Source organism: Phyllobates terribilis, unplaced genomic scaffold, assembly GCF_046119375.1.
Source record: "Phyllobates terribilis strain yellow unplaced genomic scaffold, ASM4611937v1 Scaffold_11__3_contigs__length_659146591, whole genome shotgun sequence".
Taxonomy (NCBI): domain Eukaryota; kingdom Metazoa; phylum Chordata; class Amphibia; order Anura; family Dendrobatidae; genus Phyllobates; species Phyllobates terribilis.
Window position 1 is genome coordinate 657,918,601 of NW_027362771.1, and position 17,354 is coordinate 657,935,954.

Below are 17,354 nucleotides of genomic sequence, written 5' to 3' on the forward strand. Positions count from 1 at the left end.
CTAAGGTTGAGAGACTCGCACCCAGTCCACGGATTGTGGTCCATGCTCAGTGCATCATGATGGTCAAACATTTAAGTGCTCCAATTAGTAACAGATCTGATTTTTATGCCCAGGGTTAGGTCTGTGACCAGGTATAATATAGGGTTGGCATCTCCATGGTGAGGTAGGTCAGTGACAGGTTAGGGAAGCAGCCACAGTCACATTTTCCAGGTTTTAGGAGCAGTTCAATGAACTTACTGATTCAATATGAGATTTTAGGGCTCAAACAATGCAAACTACCCATAAGAATTGTTTACATGGTTATTATTTGTCCAGCCTTGTAACTGCAACCCAGCAGGACCCAATAGTGTTAAAGGGGTTGTCTACTACTGCACAACCCCTTCTTAAATGTTATAGCACCTCATGTAAGATAATAAAAACGTATGCTCACCTCCTGGACCATGAATGTTGGTGCTGTGTCTACCAGCACTCACATGACATTGTTACAGGGCGTCAGTGCTATGACAGAACAATGGCAGACATTGCATCGGTCGAGGAGACGAGTATAAATATATTTTTCATTTTTCATTTCACATTTGGCATTTTAATATTTAAGAAGGCTTGTCTTACCTGACTTTCTGAGCCTGCTCTCCTGACAGAGAGAATAACTGCAGATCTTACTATCACTACTAACAACTAATTACCTCTTTCCAATTACATACAGATGGGCGCTGAAGACTACCCACAAGACTACAATAATATGAATGATGATAATCATACAGTCGATGACCACCCTTGGCTCCACAGCTTGTTCTCACTCATTGCCTATTCCGTGACTTGTGTCCTCGGACTTATAGGAAATGTGCTCATTATACTCGTGTTTGTGTTCTACGAGAAGATAAAGACTCTGACCGACACCTTTTTGGTGAATTTGGCCATTGCAGACATCTTGTTTCTGCTCACCCTCCCATTCTTGGCATATGAATCGGCACATGCCTGGGTTTTTGGAGACTTCCTGTGTAAGATCATAAGGATCACATACAGGGTGAATTTATTTACGTCCATGCTCATGCTCACCTCAATCACATTTGACAGGTTTATTTCTATCACTAAAGTCACTAAGGCAGCTAAATACCAGGTGACTAAACACAAGTGGCGGTACGGGGTGTGCGTCCTCCTCTGGACCCTGGCTCTGCTCCTTTCCATTCCCCAGTTCATATACAGCAACAGCCGTGACCGGAAGGAATGTTTTGAAGAATACTACCCTCCCATCATGGAGATCGTGGTGGTTTCATTCTAGATGACAGTGGGATTTCTAATTCCCTTGGCCTCAATGGTGCTTTGTTACAGCTTTATTCTCTGGACCTTGGTTAATGCCAGAGGCGTTCAGAAGAGGAAGTCAATGAACATAATTGTGGTCATAGTGGTTGTATTTATAGCTACACAGTTGCCTCATAATGCCCTTGTCCTGGCTAAAGTCCTCAATAAGGGATTCACATCAGATTCCTTTACAATTACGAGCGTTGTAATGGAAGCTATAGCTTACTTCCACGCTTGTCTCAACCCTGTCCTGTACTTTTTTGTTGGTACAAAATTTAGAAAGCATTTTTGGAAAATGCTGAAAGGTTTAGGTCTTAACCGGATGCAAGATGAAACCACAGATCATCTGCGGACGACTGATGGAGACTCCAGAAACGTTTCTGCTTCAATAAACATCTGTGCAACAAGCGTGTAAATGGTTTCTCGGGACGAGCAGACACAATTATGGCTGACGAGTGAAGCAGTTAAAGAGTTATTTCTATTATTGGATAGTGCTTGTAAAAAGTAATCCCTTTGTAAATGTTATTAAAAGGTAAATTGCAAGCCATTCTTGTGATATTATCACTTTTGTTGACAACTTGTTGCCTTGGAGACCGACCACCACTGCTACAGTAAAGTTCAGGATCCATACCGAACACCTAGTGTCCGTGCACAGACCCCAAACACGGACTTCTCCAGGAAGTATATGTTAGTGTTTGTGTTCAGCAGGCTGATGAGAGTATTCATCTGCCAGCACCTGTGCTATAAATAAATAAATAAAAAAATTATGTGCAGTCCCCTCTATTTTTGCTAACTAGCGCAAGTAAAGCCGACAGTTGCGGGCTGCAACCCCCAGCTGTCAGCTTTATGATTGCTGGTTATCAAAAATAGAGGGGTCTCAAGACTTTTTTTTAAATTATTTAAATAAAAAAATTAAAAAAATGCGTGGGGTCCCCCCTCATTTTTGACAATCAGTCAAGCTAAAGCAGACAGCTAGGGGCTGGTATTCTCAGACTGGGAAGGGGCCATGGAGATTGTCCCTCGCCCACCTAAAAGTAGCAGCCCGCAGCCGCCCCAGAAAAGGCATATCTATTAGATGCGCCAATTCTGGCGCTTTGCCCGGCTCTTCCCACTTACCCTGGTGTGGTGGCAAGTGGGGTAATATTTGTGGGATTGATGTCAGATGTTTTATGACCGCTGACATCAAGCCCAGGGGTTAGTTATGGAGAGGTGTCTCTAAGACACCCCCATTACTAACTCCATAGTCATATTGTAAAAAATACACAGCCAGAATAAAGTCCTTTAATTGAAAGAAAGACACAGAGTCCTTTATTTTAAATAAATGCTCCCTGTCCCTATTTTTCCCATTTATTGCTATAAAATGAAAAGTAATAAACCACCATATTCCTCACCTGTCCGCTGAGAATCATAGAAAATATTAAAATCTGTACAGCACCAGGGAGGGGGCATTCACCCCACCTTCCTCTTCCTCTTTCTTTTTTGCAGTAGGACAAGAGCTGGCATTATAGCTGACACTATTAGGCTATGTTCACACGTTGCATTTTTTCAGCATTTTTTTCTGCAGCAAAAACTAATCTCTTGCCAGGAAAGTTTGTTCACGATTTTGCTAGTTTTTTGCTGCGTTTTTCACTGCATTTTTTTCACTACAATTTTGTCTTTTTATGCATGTACATAAAGTTCAGTGAAAAAAAAAATCTCATTCTATTTCATCAGGTTTTGGCACAAAAAACGCTGAAAAAACTGACATCTGTGTTTTTTGGTGTTTTTTTCAGCGTTTTTCACCACCCATTACTTCCAATGGGTGAAAAAGCTGAAAAAACGCTGAAAGAAGTGACATGCTCTATTCTGCAAAAAACATCCAAAGCACAAAATACTGATGAAACAAAAACCAAGGTATGTGCAGGAGATTTCTGGAATCTCATAAACTTTCCTGGTACTGTAAAACGCAGCAGAAAATGTGCATAAAAAAAAGCATAAAAGAACGTTGAAAAAACGCAATGTGTGAACATAGTCTTAAAGTTAGACTTGTATAATGGGCATAAAGAAGTAGGAAATTAATACACAGCAGCTCCTTTTAGGACAAAAGACCCCTGCAGTACCAACACTGGATGTCTTTTGTGCGTAGACAAATAGTTATAAAATAGACAGGCAACTGAGACAGTAGAAGTTTTTTCAGAGAGTTGGACAATAAAAAGGGTACATGTGTTTACACATAAATAGCAAAGTGGAAGGAGTATTGTCTAAAGATGAGCGAACCTGTGGATGTTCGGGTTCGCTGGGTTAGACAAAAATACAGTAAAAACCTTGGCTTGGGTCCGAACTTGACCTCGATCTTGATCCTGGACCTGAACCTGCACCCAATACAAGTCAAAGGGGACCTGAACTTCGTTGCTTTAGAATGGATGTAAAATGGTCATAGTTAGGGCTATGGGGCTACAAAAGGAAGATAAATGGGGGTAAGAGCAGGACAATTGCCTTCTTGTCCAGTTAAAATTTTCACCCACAGAGCATGTTTCCACATTTCCCCCACAGAAGCTGATAATAAATTTCACCCACAGAGCATGTTATCACATTTCCCCCACAAAAGCTGATAATAAATTTCACCCACAGAGCATGTTTTCATCTTTAACTGTGAAAGCTGATAAACAATTTCACACCAAGACAATGGGACACACTGCCCCCAACAGCTTAAAAATGTCTGCTCCAGTAGTGTATGTTACAAATGCTGCTGATGAAAAGTTGTTAGTATGATCTTGGGTCGAACTGGCGGTCCACAGCGAGGCTTGTTACCGGCAGTAGTTAGAAATTTCACCAACTGCGCATGGGGCAGAGTACCCTCTCAGAAGCAACTTTCAAATTTCACAATTTACAAAAAAAGTAATATTAGCTCACTTTTGGTGGAAACTCCCTATGAATTTCAGTGTTGTAAGTGAAGGGGGAGGCACAGGGCCGGTATCAACATGCTGTGGGCCGGAACTGAGTTCTCTTCGCCCTGAGTCCCCTCTTCTACAACCCCTGGCAAAAATTATGGAATCACCGGGCTCAGAGAATGTTCATTCAGTTGTTTAATGTTGTTGAAAAAAAGCAGATCACAGACATGGCACAAAACTAAAGTCATTTCAAATGGCAACTTTAGGGCTTTAAGAAACACTAAACGAAATCAAGATAAAATATGTGGTACTCAGTAGAGATAATTTTTTTCAGACCAAGCAGAGGGAAAAAATTATGGAATCACTCAATTCTGAGGAAAAAATTATGGAATCATGAAAAACAAAGATACAAAAGAACACTCCAATACATCACTAGTATTTTGTTGCACCACCTCTGCCTTAAATAACAGCTTTCAGTCTCTGAGGCATGTGTGTCACCCTGGCCTGGATGCCACAAATATAATAAAGCTGTGTCTGAGAGCAAGGGGGAGGTTTTCTAGTCAGGGGAACATTAGCATGCAATACCTCCTGTCTCAGGCCAGTAGGGGTAGCAGGCTGCCCCTATAAAAGCTGGAACTGGGGGCAGGGTTAGAGAGAACTGGACGACCTGTCTCAGGACTGAGAGGTGTCCCAGAGCAGAGAGAAACAGTTGTGTTGCACCCTAAGAGGACGTGTGGCAGTAGGAGAGCCACAAGCCAGGGACAAGAGGTGAAGTACGCCTGTCCTGGCAGACAAAGAACCAAATTTATCAGACTTTGGTGTCTGAGGCTGTGAGGATTCCACGTCCTGCAGCAGATAACCAGTCCACAGGAGATTGTATGTTCCTTGGCCTAAGAAGCCCGGAGGCTCCGCCACAGCAGAAGGGACCAGCAAAGCCGTACCAGGCCGAGAGTAGAAAGGGACCCACGTTGCAAACCATACGGGCGAGAGGACACGGTGAGCTCGGGAACGTGGGCTGTTACCCTATAAGGAGGAGATAGCCAGAAGGAGCGCAGAGAGCACGGTAGGCCTACACCCTCACCCTGACCAGGACCAACTTCCCATTTGCTCTCAGACATCCAGGTCCCCTCTTAGCCGGGACTGTTTGTGGGTCAGTTCACCTGTTCTAGTAAAGACCCTGGAGTGCAACCTGTTGTCTGTGTGCTCCTTGCTCCTCCAGCACTAACGGTACTGGGACTCCCTACACCATCACCCCCATCCTCCATTATACTGCTCTGGGGCTGCACTCTTCCCGTGGGGAGTCACACTACCCCAGCTGCATACATCATCAGCCCCAGCGGTCTGCCTGGCAGCGGCGGTTCGCACTGACCGCAATCCACGGGTGGCGTAGTCGGACATACCAACAGGGCATAGCAGACTACCACCGGTCTGACCACCCTGAGCCACGGAACCGGGGTGCCACCACTACCCCCATCGTTTCCCTATTGCCGGAATCCGAGTGCCCCACGGCCCAGGGGGAGAGTCACATGGACTTAATGAGTGACAAACAGTACTCATCATTAATTTCGCTGCAACTTTCTCTGATTGCGGTTGCCAGATCAGCTTTGCAGGTTGGAGCCTTGTCATGGACCATTTTCTTCAACTTCCACCAAAGATTTTCAATTGGATTGAGATCCGGACTATTTGCAGCCATGACATTGACCTTATGTGTCTTTTTTCAAGGAATGTTTTCACAGTTTTTGTTTGCTCTATGGCAGGATGCATTATCATCTTGAAAAATGATGTCATCATCCCCAAACATCCTTTCAATTGATGGGATAAGAAAACTGTCCAAAATATCAATGTAAACTTGGGCATTTATTGAAGATGTAATGACAGCCATCTCCCCAGTGCCTTTACCTGACATGCAGCCCCATATCATCAATGACTGTGGAAATTTGCATGTTCTCTTCATGCCGTCATCTTTATAAATCTCATTGGAACGGCACCAAACAAAAGTTTCAGCATCATCACCTTGCCCAATGCAGATTCGCGATTCATCACTGAATATGACTTTTATCCAGTCATCCACGGTCCACGATTGCTTTTCCTTAGCCCATTGTAACCTTGTTTTTTCCTCTTTAGGTGTTAATGATGGCTTATGTTTAGCTTTTCTGTATGCAAATCCCATTTCCTTTAGGCGGTTTCTTACAGTTCGGTCACAGACATTGACTCCAGTTTCCTCCCATTCGTTCCTCATTTGTTTTGTTGTGCATTTCCTGTTTTGGAGATATATTGCTTTAAGTTTCCGGTCTTGACGCTTTGATGTCTTCCTTGGTCTACCAGTATGTTTTTGCCTTTAACAACCTTCCCATATTGTTTGCATTTGGTCCAGATTTTAGACACAGCTGACTGTGAACAACCAACATCTTTTGCAACATTGCGTGATGATTAACTTCTTTTAAGAGTTTGATAATCCTCTTCTTTGTTTCAATTGACATCTCTCGTGTTGGAGCCATGATTCATGTCAGTCCACTTGGTGCAACAGCTCTCCAAGGTGCGATCACTCCTTTATAGATGCAGACCAAAGAGCAGATTTAATTTGATGCAGGTGTTAGTTTTGGAAATAAAAATTTACAGGGTGATTCCATAATTGTTTCCTCAGAATTGAGTGATTCCATGATTTTTTCCCTCTGCTTGGTCTGAAAAAAATTACCCTTAGGCTATGTGCCCACGATGTAGAAATGCTCCGGATTTTTTCCTGAGCGTTTCTGCATCTCCCCGGCAGAAAAAAACGCATACGGATTGTACATGCGTTTTCCTGCCAGGAACATGCGGAAATGAAGCGTTATTCACTGACATTTCCGCATGCAGATTGACAAGCGCTTTCCAAGCGATTAGCGTCACTTTGAAAGTGCTTGTGACAACTAGGTCACACTATATAAATCCATGCAAACGGGCATGGATTTATATAGTGTGACCCGAGAGAGTGGTTAAAAATAAAAAATTAAACTAATACTTACCTTCCGATGGCCCCCGAGAATTGCAGCGCTCCTGTGCTGGCTGCCGTCAGATCGTGGTACTGAAAAGACCTGCCATCACATGACTATGACGTCAGCGCAGGTCCTTCAGTCCTGCACGATCTGTCAGCAAGCGAAGAGAAGGAGTCCGGGAGCCGTCTGAAGGTGAATATAATCTTTATTTTTTATTTTATTCTTTTTTTTAATGGTACCTGGGTGTGGATGAGACTCTCCTCTCCTCTACACCCGGGTACCATCTGCACATTAGAACGCACCAATTACGCAAGTACAGATGCAGTCTTGTGGAATTGGCGCGTTCTAATGCAAGTCAATGGCGGCAAAAACACACTGCTTCCGCAAAATTAATGGACATGCTGCGGATTTTTGAGCGCAGCATAAACGCTGGGGAAAAATACGCAGCATGGGCATTGAAAGTTCGGAATTGCATTGGAGACCATGGGGGAAGGTTTACCAAGCGTTTCCCAAGCGTTTACGCTGCGAAAATTCCGCAGCGTAAACGCTTGAAAAACGCATCGTGGGCACATAGCCTTACTGAGTACCACATTTTTTATCTTGATTTCTTTTAGTGTTTCTTAAAGCCCTAAAGTTGCCATTTGAAATGACTTTAGTTTTGTGCCATGTCTGTGATCTGCTTTTTTTCAACAACATTAAACAACTGAATGAACATCCTCTGAGCCCGGTGATTCCATAATTTTTGCCAGGGGTTGTATAAAGGATTGAGAGTGCAGTGTATTGTGTGATGGAGGATTTTCTTTACTCACTGTTACATTGTCCATGGGACCGGAACCAGCTTCAAACAGGACAGGAGATCTTAGATCTGGATTAACAGGCTCACTTTTACTGTGCAATTCTTCTACACACGGCTGCAGCATACAGATTAAGACATGGTCTTTAGTTAGTGAAATACCGTTGGTTATATGGCTTTTCAGTTTTCGTCCTCATTCTGTCCTGAGATCCACCATCTTCCACTTCCTCAGTGACCCAACTGAAATTCTCCTAATGAAGGATACAGAGGCCTGCTTCCCAGTACCTCTTGCTGGCTTTAAGCCCAGGACTGTGCTGGCATCCAAATTGAGCATCAAATGTATCCTCATTCTGTCAGAAAATGTGCGCTGATAAAACACTCTCTTCACCACTGTATCTGCTTGCTGGAACCTGTCTCCCTGTATGTTCAGCCTTCCTTCTCCACTCTACTCTCTCTTATACAGGCACTGTACCAGTAAAGGTGTCCGTGTCATGGACTCACACCCTGACTAACTACCTGCAACCCAGATATTCTTTTCTATAAAAACTACTCTAACCCCTCCCAACTGATGAGCTAATCCCTGAGTTAACTGTCTAATGTCTAAGCAAAGTAATGTGACTATAATTTCTTGAGGTCTTGACCACTATTATATTTCAATGTGGTATACTGTTGGATTTAAGCTTTGTGCTTTTTAAATGCTTTTAATTTTTGCATGTCCGTCCGGTCTTGATGAATAATAAAATCATGTTGGTATATATTTGGTGCTCCCTGTCTTTTCATACATACCTTCTTTCCTTGTTGTGTGTTATTTATCCCTATGGCCGTTATTGTATACTGGTTCTCTTACAGGCTCTGCCTAAGGCCGTCCCTGGGAATGCGGGAGGTCTGTCCACTAGGGGAAACATACGCGTGGGGTTGTGGTCTTCTTGGCCTCTCGGGTGTACATGGGTATGTAGCGCCCCGAGGGTTTGGCCGCTACAGGGGTATTGCACCTCAGACCAGAGGTGTGATATTCCACTCCCGGGTAAGGATGGAGTGTGGACCAGGGCTCAGTTAGCTGCATACAGCACACACACCCCATTTCCGAGGGACAGCTCAACGGTGCTACCACTAGACAGAAGTGCAGGCACGACCGACTATGTCCCTGTCTGGAGTGGGGAGGGGTGTGGAACACCCAGTGCTGTAGGGGCAGATAGGGGTTGGTTCCTGAGCGTAGGTAGGAGCCTATTGGTTGCTGGTCACCTGGGCTCATGGTCAGAGGGAGGTATAAAAGGTGGGCACCATCTTAGATCTAGGTTCTGTCCAGAGAGGAGAAGACAGGGAGTAGAGGCTCCGTTGGAGCTCTACTCCAGGAGGGCCTAGTGAGAGGCCGAGGAGGAGGTGAAGGGGAGCTGAGATTGTGGCTCATCCCAGCTCCAAAAGAGAGGAACAGGAAGGAACAGAAAAGGAGAAGAAGAGACAGAGAAACAGAAGGGCTCAGGAACAAGAAGGTGGAAGGGACCCTAAGAACCCACGAGAATCCAGGGTGAAGGGTCAGGCAGATTATGGGTACCGGATCCCAAGTTGGTGGAGGAGAAACTACCCTCAGCCAAAGACTGGTCGTCGTGATCATTTATTGGTGCGACACCTCAGCAAACCTGCTAGGAAGTCACCATATAGGACAGCGGAGGACGGGGCCCACGTTTAACCGCACAAGTCTGCGGCAGCTGGACAAAAGTGGGTAACTGGTGAGGCAGGCCAGAGAAAGGACAAAAGGGGGTCCTGAGCCATACTCCTGAACTGCCTGGGAGTTGACCGAGCCCCACACCTGGTGGACGCAGCACGGCTCGGGCGGTCACTACCTGTACAGAAGTGACCTGGAGTACCTGAACTGTGAGTAAAAGACATTGGACTGCAGTACGTTGTCTGTGTGCTCTTTCGCTCCTCCAGCACTACCGGTACTGGGACTCTCATCACCATCACTCCCACCAACCACTACACTGCCCTGGGGCCGCACTCTTCCCGTGGGGAGTCACACCATTCCAGCTGCATACATCATCAGCCCCAGCGGACTGCCTTGCAGCGGCGGTTCCTAATAACCGCAATCCACGGGTGGCCTAGTCGGACATTATCTAAAACATCTAAAAGACTGCCACTGGTCTGACCACCCTGACCCATGGGACCGGGTCGCCACTACTACCCCCATCGTCCCCCTATTGCCCGGTTCTTAGAGCCCCACGGCCCAGGGGGCGAGTCAGCTTTGGCGTAGTCGGCAGGATTTCGTGCCCGCTAGCAACGGGTATTGCGCGCCTGAAAAGAGACTGTTTTGTTGTACTAAAGATGGCGCCCGCCCTAGAAGAACGAGCGCCATAATGTGCGCGCCAAAAGACCACAGGAGGCCGCCTCCCGTCGTGGGCCGGGTCCCAGAATGGCGCCAAAGAGGAAGCCCGCCCCCAACAACGATGAGCCCGGCTGTAGAAATGTCCGTCAACGTGGGGGGGCTGCCCCTGAGAGTGATTGTCAGCAGAATGCCCCAGGACCCACCCCTCATGGGGGCGGAAAGAGAAGAAAACTGCGGGGCAGGGGGTGGTCTGGATCAGTCTGGCCAGGCCGCACCCGGAGATGGAGAAAGGAACCAGCTCCAGCACTTTGGCAAGGGGCCTGCTGCAAGCCACACCATCATGCAGCCTCACAGAGCTGCTAGCCCACCTCCCCAAGGAGGACCCCGAGTATGCGCGGGCGGCGCTGGAGGAGCTGGACCGGAGGATGGTCCGGGCGCAGCAGGACGTGATCGCCGGGTGGAAAGAAGAAGTGGCCTGGCGGGCTGTGACCCTGCAGCAGGAGGCGCCGTCGACATCCAGCAGCACACCAGCCACCGGGGGCAGTGAAGGCGGAGCGGAGGCTGAAGATGACGCCGCGACAGCAGAAGCAGGTAACGGAGACGCCCCTACCCCGAACCCTGGGGCCGCCGACCTGCCCCTGCACCCTGTTGCGGAGCCTAACGTACCTGGACCCGCCGTCGACACCATGCCTCCACCGCCATCAACCGGCCCCCAGACCGTCGACGCTGCTGGAGAGCCCTGCCCCACGCCGTGCCCTCTGACCCCGGGCGTGCTTAGCAAACCACTGTCGCAGGCACGGCCGCAAGGCCTAGCGCCCCCGGGCGCCGCTGCCCCGACGGAACCCCCTGCACCTGCTGTACCACCCCAGGGTGCAACTAGGAAACGCCCAGCGCGGGCCTGGTCGCAAGGCCACGTACCCCCGGGCGCCGCCAACCCTCTCGCGCCCCCTGCCTCTGCAGTACCACCACTGGGCACAGATCTTTTCGCCCAACATACCAGTCCGGATGGGCTGCCTTTCATCTGGCCCCCCGAGTTTGTCAACCCCCGCTTTCGGAAGAGCCCGCCCGCGGAGGTTGAAGTACCATCTGAGCCCCTCATACCTGCTCCGGCGCCTCAGGAAAACCCCCAGCTGCCGTTGGAGGATGCCCAGTTTGAATGGGACCCCACAGGGGAGGACCTAATAGGGTTCACGAAGGAAACACGGGCGGACGCAGCCGAACGGCGGGAGGCCTGCCGCCAACAGCTGGAAATGTTTGAGAGGGAGCAGCGAGAACGGCGCGTGAAACAAGAGAAGCTGCAGGTCCAGAGCGTGGAGCAGAAAATGAAGGCCCGGCGAGATCCCCGAACTGCCCGCAGTCCCCGAGTCACCGGGACTGTTGTGAAGTTCCAGATGGAGCGCGGCTGGGGTTTCATCCGAGACCCCGAGACCATCAGCGACGTGTTCGTGACGAGGAGGGATGTGGAGAGCCACCTGCCGGAGGGTCATCGAGGGCGGGATCTATTTCCAGGGGATGTGGTGTCTTACACCCGACACCAAGGCGTGAAGGGATGGTACGCCCTCCACGTCCACAGAGTAGTAGAGGAGGAGGAGGAACAGCACTACTCGGACTCTGAGTACCAGGAGGGCCCGGACGGGCCTGAAGATTATGAGGAGCAAGGAGCAGCTGGAGGGTATCGCTACCAGTGAAAGTAGCATACCAGTGTATATAGTTACCCGTCAGGGTACAAAGGAACTGTTTGGGACTGTTTCAAAATGAGTGTGGTCCCCGTTGGGACTGATATAGGACTGTTTGACTGTTGCCCTATCCCCTAAGTAACCTGGCTGAGGACTGAGAGCAGCCATCCCTCTTCCCTTTACCAGGCTGAGGACTGTGAGCAGCCATTCCCCTCCCCAAAACCGGCCGAGGACTGGGAACGGCCAATCCCTTGTATATAGTTGCGCTTCCTAAAGCGCCCCCTACTGGTTTTATAAAAAGCCTGCAACGTCTACCTCAAGACAAGTTTTGTTGCACCTTTAAGAGGGAAGGACACCTGGTCGCAAGTTGCACCGCGGCCATGATCCAAGAATACAAGAATGTGTCTTGCCTAAAAATGTTTTACATGAGAAAGTTTTATATGCTGCTAGGTGATAATGCAAATGTTTTACGAGATGTTTTATACAAAAGAGTTCCGGAAGTATTGAAAGTGTTTTCATAATGTCTAGTGAAAAGAAAAGTGTGTCCCATAAAGCTGTGTTGTCTGCTTCTAAATGTGAAAAGTTTTAAAAAGTTTTTGCATGTCCTGTAATCAACTGTTTTTGCTCTTTTCCAGCCCGAGGACGTGCTGTGCTTTACCAGGGGGGAATGTAGCGCCCCGAGGGTTCGGCCGCTACAGAGGTATTGCACCTCAGACCAGAGGTGTGATATTCCACTCCCGGGTAAGGATGGAGTGTGGACCAGGGCTCAGTTAGCTGCATACAGCACACACACCCCATTTCCGAGGGACAGCTCAACGGTGCTCCCACTAGACAGAAGTGCAGGCACGACCGACTATGTCCCTGTCTGGAGTGGGGAGGGGGGTGGAACACCCAGTGCTGTAGGGGCAGATAGGGGTTGGTTCCTGAGCGTAGGTAGGAGCCCATTGGTTGCTGGTCACCTGGGCTCATGGTCAGAGGGAGGTATAAAAGGTGGGCACCATCTTAGATCTAGGTTCTGTCCAGAGAGGAGAAGACAGGGAGCAGAGGCTCCGTGGGAGCTCTACTCCAGGAGGGCCTAGTGAGAGGCCGAGGAGGAGGTGAAGGGGAGCTGAGATTGTGGCTCATCCCAGCTCCAAGAGAGAGGAACAGGAAGGAACAGAAAAGGAGAAGAAGAGACAGAGAAACAGAAGGGCTCAGTAACAAGAAGGTGGAAGGGACCCTAAGAACCCACGAGAATCCAGGGTGAAGGGTCAGGCAGATTAAGGGTACCGGATCCCAAGTTGGTGGAGGAGAAACTACCCTCAGCCAAAGACCGGTCGTCGTGATCATTTATTGGTGCGACACCTCAGCAAACCTGCTAGTGTGGCACCCCAGGGGTCTGGTTTCCACAGTAATAGCAATATTACGTCTGTGAGCAGGTGGGAGGTCTCCTGGTCAGGAATCCTATGCATGCCACACCTCCTGCCCAGTCCTGGGAGGGGAAGAACTTCCCCTATATAAAACTAGGGCTGAGGCAGGGTTAGAGAGAGAAAGAGCAGAGAACACAGACAGAGACACAGTCTGGTCTGTAGTGGAGCAGCTTTAGGGAAAGAAAGATCAGGAGCTCTGTGGGAGCTGTGCTAAAAGAGATCAGGGGCTGGAAGCTGTAGAGCTCGCCCTGATTGAAGAATTCTTACCGGACCCGGAGTCCGAGGCTGTGGGGATTAATCCTTACCCAGCAGCAGAAACCGCCCGGCAGGGGATTTCAGGTCCTCTGGCCAAGAAACCCGAAGGCACGGTCACACGCAAGGGACCAGCACCGCAACGTGGAGCGGAAGCTACCAGAAGGCCCCGAGTCACCGGCCATACGGATGAGCACCACACGGTACACTTAGGGACGTGGGCTACTTTTATCAGCCTCTAGCAAGGTAGCCAGAAGAGTACGATTAGTTGGGGAGGCCTACAACTCCGCCTGGCCAGGGGAGATCCCATCAGCTCACGGACTGACCAGGCCCCGATCGCTAGCCAGTACTCCGGGAGGGTCTACCTTGTCACCAGTAAAGACCCAAAACTACACCGCACCTTCTCTGAGTGGTTCCTGCTACCCCCTTCATCCACGTCGGCTGCCCTGAGGCTATACCCCTCCCGTTGGGGGTTATACCATCCACGCTGCACAATCCTTCCACCGGCTTCAGCGGTCTGCCCTGCAGCGGCAGCTCCATAGCTGCGTTCAACGGGTGGCGTAGTCCTCCAACATCTACTGCTAATACTCAGCCACACAGTTTGACTCCCTGGGCACGGACCGGGTCACCGCCACGAGACTACTACCCCCAACAGGCCCGGCTCCGGGTAGTCCCCACGTGCGCAACGCTACACCAAGTAAGCCCAGGGGCGCGTCACTAGGAAGTCACCATATAGGACAGCAGAGGACGGGGCCCACGTTTAACCGCACAAGTCCGCGGCAGCTGGACAAAAGTGGGTCACTGGTGAGGCAGGCCAGAGAAAGGACAAAAGGGGGTCCTGAGCCATACTCCTGAACTGCCTGGGAGTTGACCGAGCCCCACACCTGGTGGACGCAGCACGGCTCGGGCGGTCACTACCTGTACAGAAGTGACCTGGAGTACCTGAACTGTGAGTAAAAGACATTGGACTGCAGTACGTTGTCTGTGTGCTCTTTCGCTCCTCCAGCACTACCGGTACTGGGACTCTCATCACCATCACTCCCACCAACCACTACACTGCCCTGGGGCCGCACTCTTCCCGTGGGGAGTCACACCATCCCAGCTGCATACATCATCAGCCCCAGCGGACTGCCTTGCAGCGGCGGTTCCTAATAACCGCAATCCACGGGTGGCGTAGTCGGACATTATCTAAAACATCTAAAAGACTGCCACTGGTCTGACCACCCTGAGCCACGGGACCGGGTCGCCACTACTACCCCCATCGTCCCCCTATTGTCCGGTTCCGAGTGCCCCACGGCCCAGGGGGCGAGTCAGCTTCACTGTTGTTTAAGGAGCCTATAATGCTGGTATTGGGATAATCATCTCCCTCCACAGGTGGCGTCACGAGACAAACTGTACACTAAAACCCCTTTTTCAAGAGAGACCCCAGAGTACGGGCCCGGGAGCCGACTGCCGTGACATCCTAAACAAAGTAAAAGGCCCGGGTAACGAGTCCCTTATATCCTACTGGGCGAGACAAACACACCAGGAAATTGATTAAAATTCAACAATCTTTATTGGCAAATCCTTTTAAAAATTTGTAGAAAAAAACAAAAAATGGACATCTCAGACGACAAAGCGTATATTATGGGGTGGTGTGTAAAAAAATGCCATACGTGTTTCGAGTAAAAAAAACTCTTGAGCACTGGCTATGAAAAAGAATATTCTGAGAAAACCTGTACAAGTAAGAGTAGAAAATATCCCAAAAGAAAAAGGGAGGAGAAAAGAAAAAAGGGGGCCACACAACCTGCAGACGATAAATATGTGCATGAATAAATTTTCAATAAAGATTAACTGCAGAAAACTCAAAAAATATATATATATACTTTTTTTTTTTTTTACATTTTTTTTTATCCTCTCTCTGTCTTCTTCCTTTTTGACTCAGTATTACGTTTTTGATAATATAACATAATTTCTCATCTGAGATTAAGCCCTGGTGGAGCATATATGTTAAGAGAAAAATGAATAAACGAAAAAAAAAAAATATATCCTTTTCTTCTTTCTCTCTTTCCTTTTGGACTCAATATTACGTTTTTGAGTTTTTGATAATATAACATAATTTGTCATCTGAGATTAAGCCCTAATGGAGCGTATGGATTAAAAAAAAAAAAAAAAAATGTGAAAAAAAATAAATAAATAAATAAAAACGCGTATGGCTTTTTTTTTTTACACACCACCCCATAATATATGCTTTGTTGTCTGAGATGTCCATTTTTTGCCTTTTCTACAAATTTTTAAAAGGATTTGCCAATAAAGATTGTTGAATTTTAATCAACTGCCTGGTGTGTTGAGCTGGATCCATCTTCACTTCCTCATTGCCCCAGGCACTGTGCAGCAGCGAGGACTCCGTGCTCCATGCCAGACTGGGATTACATCTCAGGGGTGAGCTGAAACTTTCTCTTTATTCATATTACTGTACTTGCTTTTTCGTGCTCCCCTTTTTGACTTAGCACCAGACTTTTTGACAGACCAAGTTGTCTGCACACTTTTCTATTGTTTTGGGGTGTGTTGTTGTATATTGTTGTTTTTTTTTATCCGGATTTTCATCATGGATAATAGTACTACCAATTCCAGGCAGGTGCGGGCTGCTAAACTATTTTGCACCAATTGCGCCATTATAACTGAAACTGGCTGCTATAGAGTCGCACTTGCAGGACAGTAAAACTTATTTACCACTTGCTAGTGACCCTACTTTATTTTTTGCAGAAAAAAACTAAAAAAGTAATTGATGAAGGTTTTTCTTTGGGTATACTGACAAAAAAAAAAGAAACGGAATTCCTTGAAGTAACATCACCCATTATTCCTATCATCCATGCGCTGCCTAAAACACCTAAACCGTTATCACCTATTTCTATAAGACCAATAGTGTCAGGAATAGGCTCGTTAAACGAGCATTTGGGCGCATAGCTAGATAGTGCCTCACAATCATTGGTACAAAGAATACCGGGTTTTTTACAGGATTCTCGTGATGTTTTGCGTATGGTCCCACAGATACACCTGGGTTTCTTGTGATGTTTCTTCTCTTTACACCAGCATTCCCCAACACATAGCTATTATGGCTGTCCAATACCACCTGGACAGGTACAGTTCTTACACACCTGAACTTAAAGAGTATATAGAAATATAGAAAATGTGCTCTCATTTCTACTCCGCCATAATTATTTTATGTTTAATGGAAAGTTATTTTTGCAAATTAGCGGAGTGGCGATGGGAGCCAAATTCTCACCATCCGTAGCCAATTTGACTATGGCATGGTGGAAAGAGTGTTTTATGTATACTATCCATAATCCGTTTTCATCTTCAATAAAATTATATGCTAGGTATATAGGTGATATGATCATTGTTTGGGAGGGGGCGGTATCAGAGATTCCAAATTTCATCTCTTACCTTAATGACAACCAGTTTAACTTGCATTTCACACATAGTCATCATGGTGAAAAAAATGGTATTCCTGGATTTGGAACTTATTGGTGTCAATAATTGTACAATTGTAACTAAAACCTACAGAAAACCTTCAGCAGGTAATACAATTTTGGATGCTCGTTCATTCCACCCTTTTCATGTTAACAAAGCTGTTCCTGTGGGTGAATTTATTAGAGCTGAGCGGAATTGCAGCTGCAGTGCTCTGACCTAGAATCCAGGACTATCAGGCTGAGTTCACACGATGCGTTTCCGCGGCGTTTTTGCAGCTGCGTAAACGCAGCGGAAACGCATTAAAAACGCA

General features: G+C 47.6%; 1 pseudogene; it reads left to right on the plus strand.

Annotated features, from left to right (window-relative positions):
- Positions 1 to 703: 703 nt before the first annotated feature.
- Positions 704 to 1,714, plus strand: LOC141165488 (C-X-C chemokine receptor type 6-like; annotated as a pseudogene).
- The last annotated feature ends 15,640 nt before the right edge of the window (positions 1,715 to 17,354 follow it).